This window comes from Vombatus ursinus, unplaced genomic scaffold (genome assembly GCF_900497805.2).
Source record: "Vombatus ursinus unplaced genomic scaffold, bare-nosed wombat genome assembly UNPS02009835.1, whole genome shotgun sequence".
Taxonomy (NCBI): Eukaryota; Metazoa; Chordata; class Mammalia; order Diprotodontia; family Vombatidae; genus Vombatus; species Vombatus ursinus.
Window position 1 is genome coordinate 1,891,907 of NW_020949613.1, and position 5,472 is coordinate 1,897,378.

At 39.4% G+C, this 5,472-nt stretch overlaps 1 pseudogene; it reads left to right on the forward strand.

The window, feature by feature from the left end:
- The first annotated feature begins 2,608 nt into the window (after positions 1-2,608).
- On the forward strand, positions 2,609-2,736 carry LOC114036512 (annotated as a pseudogene).
- Positions 2,737-5,472: the final 2,736 nt, after the last annotated feature.

Here is a 5,472-nt window from a genome sequence, read left to right on the forward strand (position 1 = left end):
TGCTTGTCTTTAGACTGAGTGGGGGCTACCAAGGCCTTGGATATTAAAAAAATTGTTGTATGCATCCCATCTGTTTATTTGAATATAATACCTCATAAGGATGTCAGATTTCTACAAAGCTTTGCTGTTTTTGAAAGGAAGACATTACCCAAATTTATAAAATATGATGAATTGTTGGTCCCAGGAGCTATTCCCAGTAATCTGTACCATGCTCAGTATGCAGCAAAACCACGTTAGGAAGCCCATAGACAGTCTGAGGAGAAGTTAGAGTTTCTGTATTTCCCTTCTCTAATATCATTCATAAAGCAAACATAGGGCCGAGAGGCCATAGTAGGGCTATAACCATTGGAACGGGGCACGCTGTATGAAATAATGCTAGATTTGGAATCAGATGACCTTGATATCTGTGCAGCCTTGGACTTAAGTCACTTAACCTCTCCAGGACTTAGTTTTCCGTATTTGTAAAATTAGTCAATTGGACTTGCTTATTATGGTGCTTTCCAGATCTTAATTGATGAGCCTATGAATTTGTATGTAGGTGAGATTGGTTAAAATAAATAGCAAGAACAACTTTGATCAATGGAAGTAATGATATAAATAGCTAGAACAGTGATGACTTTTGGGGAGTGGGGGAAATTGCAACCAAGGGGAACAAAGTGTAAAAGTGTAACTGTAGCCTGAGGAGGAACCACTAGAAGGCACAGTAGACAGAATGTGTGGCCTGGAGTGATCTTCCCGAGTTTAAACCTGGCCTCAGACACTTACTAGATGTGTGACCCCGGGCAAGTCACTTAACCCTGTTTGCCTCAGTTCCTCATCTGTAAAATGAGATGGGGACAGAAATGGCAAACTACTCCAGGATCTTTGCCACGAAAATCCAAAATGGGGTCCTGTAGAGTCAGATACAATTGAAAAACAACTGAATATCTGAGCCTGAGGACGTTCGTGAAGGGAAGGGAGACACTTACCATGGGAGCAACCAGCAACAGCTTCCAGATCCTGAGGACACAGCATTCCTATGGTGATGGGGATGATGTTTCGACAGTGTTTCCAGTCTCCCTATAGTGACCTTAGGTCAGAACCAGGCTGGACTCAAAACTTTCCATCTCCTAGTGTGTTGGGAAATGACGGAGTGGCCCTGGGTATTTTCTCTAAAGGGATTTCCTTTAACATTAATAAATGTTGTGGTTTTTTAATGTCACAGTGCTGCTATTTTAAGTAATTTGTTCTTACTCTTTACAGTGGAAAAAAAAGAGAAAGGAGAGAAATGATGATATAGATCTGAATTCAAATCTTGTCTCAGATACCTACTAGCCCTGTGACTGTGGGCACGTCATGTTAACTTCCTTGTGCCTCAGTTTCCTTATTTGTAAAATGAAGAAGTTAGACTCTTTGGCCTGTAAGGTCCCATCAGGCTCAAAATATCCTGTGAATAAGTAGAGTTGTATTGTACTTGCAGTATTATTGATTCCCAGATGGGTGACTTACTACCTTGGTAACCTTGGGTAAATCAACCTCTCTAGGACTTGGTTTGTATGCATGCACAATAGGGATATAGGACTACAAAGCTGAGTGCTGCAAAATTGACACTCGAATTGTAGTTCTGGAGAAGACTTTTGAGAGTCCCTTGGGTGGCAAGGAGATCAAATCAATCAATACTTAAAGAACTAAATTCAGACTATTCTTTGGAAGAACAAATACTGAAGCTGAAGCTTAAATACTCTGGCCATATAATGAAAAGACAGGACTCATTGGAAAAGACTCTGGTGTTGGGAAAGATTGAAGGCAAAAGGAGATGCGGATAGCAGAGGATGAAATGGATACACAGTGTCATGGAAGCAATGAACACAAGCTTGGACAGACTTTGGAGATAGTGGAGGATAGAAGGGCCTGGCATGCGATGGTCCATGGGATCACAAAGAATTAGACATGTCTGCAAGAATGAACAAGAACAAGAAAACTGCTAAAGTCCCTTTCAGCTATAACACTGTGATCCTATGTCTGATGCCTACTGAATTACTTTGATACCAAGCACCACTTGTTTATGTAAAATCTAGGTGCTGACATTTTCCATTATGTTTTGCTGATGACTAAATTAAAAATGTCCTTGCTTTTCCAGACAAAATGTGATAGAACCTTCCAGTTTTATAATTGGGAATTACACTGCATTCTTTCTGTTTTACAGTGAGATAACAAAGGCTCTGTAATGGGAACAACGGTGAACATTTAAGTGGAGATGTACAAAGTAGTGAGCAACACTCCCTGCTGCAGAAACCGTGTTCCTATCAGGGCCTATCCTGGCATAATTTCCTAATTCTTTGGAAAGAACTGAAAGTACAGTAAAATATATTGGGACAATTATAACTTGAATTTTTTAGAAGATTTTATTGTTTCCCATATTCAAAGGACTAAAAATTAAGAATGTATACAAAGTTAATTCAATCTAAGCCAATGTAAGTTTACTAAGTACCTGGTATGAGAAAGGCACTGTGCTAGGCATTTAGACATACAACTACAAATATAGATTCTGTCTCTATTTGTAACTATCTGTCTGTCTCTGTTTATGTCTATCTGTCTGTCTGTCTGTCTATCTATCTATCTATCTATATCACTTACCTGGTGGGGGTGATTCATAATCATGAAAGTGGTTGCCCCAGGGTGGGGCTTATCCATTGCTCTCCAGATGGGCAGATCCCTGTGATTTTACCACATGAGAGAGACTCAGAATAGAAAGTCAGTATTAAGTAAAAAATAGCAAGCCAACTTCAAAGCCAAGAAGATCAGGGTTCCAGTATCACTTCTGATAGATTCTGGTTGTGACCAGGGGAGAGTTATTTAATCCTTCAGTGCTTTAGACATCTCTTGAAGCCTGTAAGTTTCAGACAAGGTGTTGACTTGCATTGATAAAGGGAGTTTGCCCACTTTGGAGTGCCCTATACCAATGAAATCAAGGTTCAGACTCTATGCTTATATATTATATATTTGAAAGGCAGTATGACACAGTGCACAATATGGTGGACTTGCAGTCTGGATTACCTGAGTTCACACCTTGTTTCAGACACTTCCCAGTTTTGTAATATTGGAGGAGGCACATAATCTCTCCATGCCTTGGTTTGCTCATCTGTAAAATGAAGGAGACAGAGAATTGATGGTTTCTAAGATACTTGACAGCTCTAAATAGTTTCAATTTTCCCATGAATTTTTCTTTACTCCTGACTTTCTCCCTCATGGTATTTTTATACTTGGACCTATGAGAATTCTCCAGATCTCTTTCTCACTTATCTTCTGGCCCTCCACTTCACCGTGATTCTATAGCAGAGTTGATGAGTCTGCCCATCTGGAGTGCAATAGATAAATCCCATCCTGGGAAAATCACTTTCATGATTATGAATCACCCCCACCAGGTAAATGATGGTAGATAGATAGATAGATAGATAGATAGACAGACATAAACATAGATAAATAGAGACAGACAGGTAGATATAGAGACAAAATCTTTATATTTTGTAGTTGTATGTCTAAGTGTGTAAATTACTGAAAACAAACCTGTGAACCCCCCCGAAAAAGAACCCCAATTTGAAAGAGTCAGCTATAAGAAAGAGACAAATGAAATTGGGGTGTGTGTGTCCACAGTTTAATTTCTATCAAGCTGGCTTGACATGCATTAGATGGGAGTTCAGTCCAAAACTGGGCCTTCCCCAATGGGGCCAGTTCAGAACTGGCTTGATTTAGGGGTTTTGGGGTACAGCCATATGTGACCTTTGAAGAGTAGGTGTTCCCAAGGGATGCTAATCAACTCTGGGAGGTGGACTATATTAAACTGAGGGTCTTTCAGGTCACTCAATCCTGGTCAAAGAGACATAAATTTCCATATTACTTGTCTTGACAACAGGGAGGAATCAACATTCTCCCAGATCTGTCCAGGCAACATAATGAGCCGGATAGACCCATTTAAATTACATCTCAATGTCCTACTGAAGGACTGAAATTTGAAAGAAAGGGGGATAGGGAAGCTCTGAGTTTTCAAAATAATGATTACTAAGAAAAATCATTTTTCACAAACCAAACCATACGAAAAACAAAAACCTTCCATTTTTCCTTCCCTTCTCCTAAGCTTCCTTTGAATTGAATGAGGACTCTGAATACATTAAAAGAACCCTGGGGAAGGGACTGAGGGACGGAAAAGTGAGGAGTTGTCTTGATTTCTTCACTGGGCTATGAACCCCATTCCTAAAACTGTGTGGTCATTTTAAAAAGCATTGACAATTAAAGAAGCATCTGTTGATGGTGTGTGTGAGAGATGCACTTTGTCTGAATTGATTATTTGACAGATCCCCATGTGATGGTGAATCGTGGGAGGGGAGATGGACTGTGGTCTTTAGGCTGAACTGTGCTTTCACAAATGACATTTATAATGACACTGTGTCTGGGTGGGAAAACATTCTCTGTGTTCTCATAGTAGGAATTACTATGGCTTGTAAAGCACCAGGTATTGCGTCTAAAGTACAGCATCCTCTGGGGGAATGGTAAAATAGATTGTTATGTTACTGATGGAATTACTGTGGGAAGTTATGGGCTGTACTTTTCTTCATGGCCTTCATAAAAAAAGGAGGTTATTTACAAAATGTTAAGAGTTTATCTGTACTTTAATTACCAGCCCATATTTTTACAGCCTGGAGCTTTCCAAACAGTAGTTTTTGGTTTTTGTTTTTTTATTAATTTTTCCCCTTAAACCTCTCACCTGTTCCATGAATATTTCATCTTCACACACAGGTTTTATCCAACTTGTTTTTGAAATAGGGCTAAGTGACCTTGTATATGTCAGAAAGGGGAGAGTCAATGACTACTTCATGTTATGAAGGACTGATGAGTCTATATAGCACACCTCTTAGGAAGAGATTTTAGAAGCAGTTTTCTTGTTTACCACAACATAAGATACTTTTGAAATAAACAGAGAATATAAGCATAAATTACTGTAATTAACATTCAGCAGCTTGTGGAAATATCTTTCAATTACAGAAAAAAAAACCTTATTCATTCCCATCTTGTAACTCCGTTAGGGTTTAGCTTTTAATCTGGGAATTCCTGCATGTTTTTTACTCTCCATCTGTCTCTTGCCTGTACCTCCTTCCCTCCAACTGTTCCTTCTTTCCTCTTCCTTTTCCTATCCTCCTTTCCCCTTTCCCTTCCCTCCCCTGATTTGTAGTGCTTGAAGTTTTCTGAAATATAAGTGCTAATACTGAAAATTTAATAAACAGCTCTCAGGAGTGATCCAGCTGACTCTAGCAGGCCCCCACACCTCTACCTTCATTCCCACCATTGAGAATCAACCAGGGGCTGCCTCATGATTGAATCCTTCCCTGTTTTTTACCTGTTAATGAACTTTTCTTTCTCAAATTACCTTATTTGTTACTTACCTGTATATATGTTGCATCCCGACAGGTGAAACATAAGGTTCTTGAGGGCAGGAAT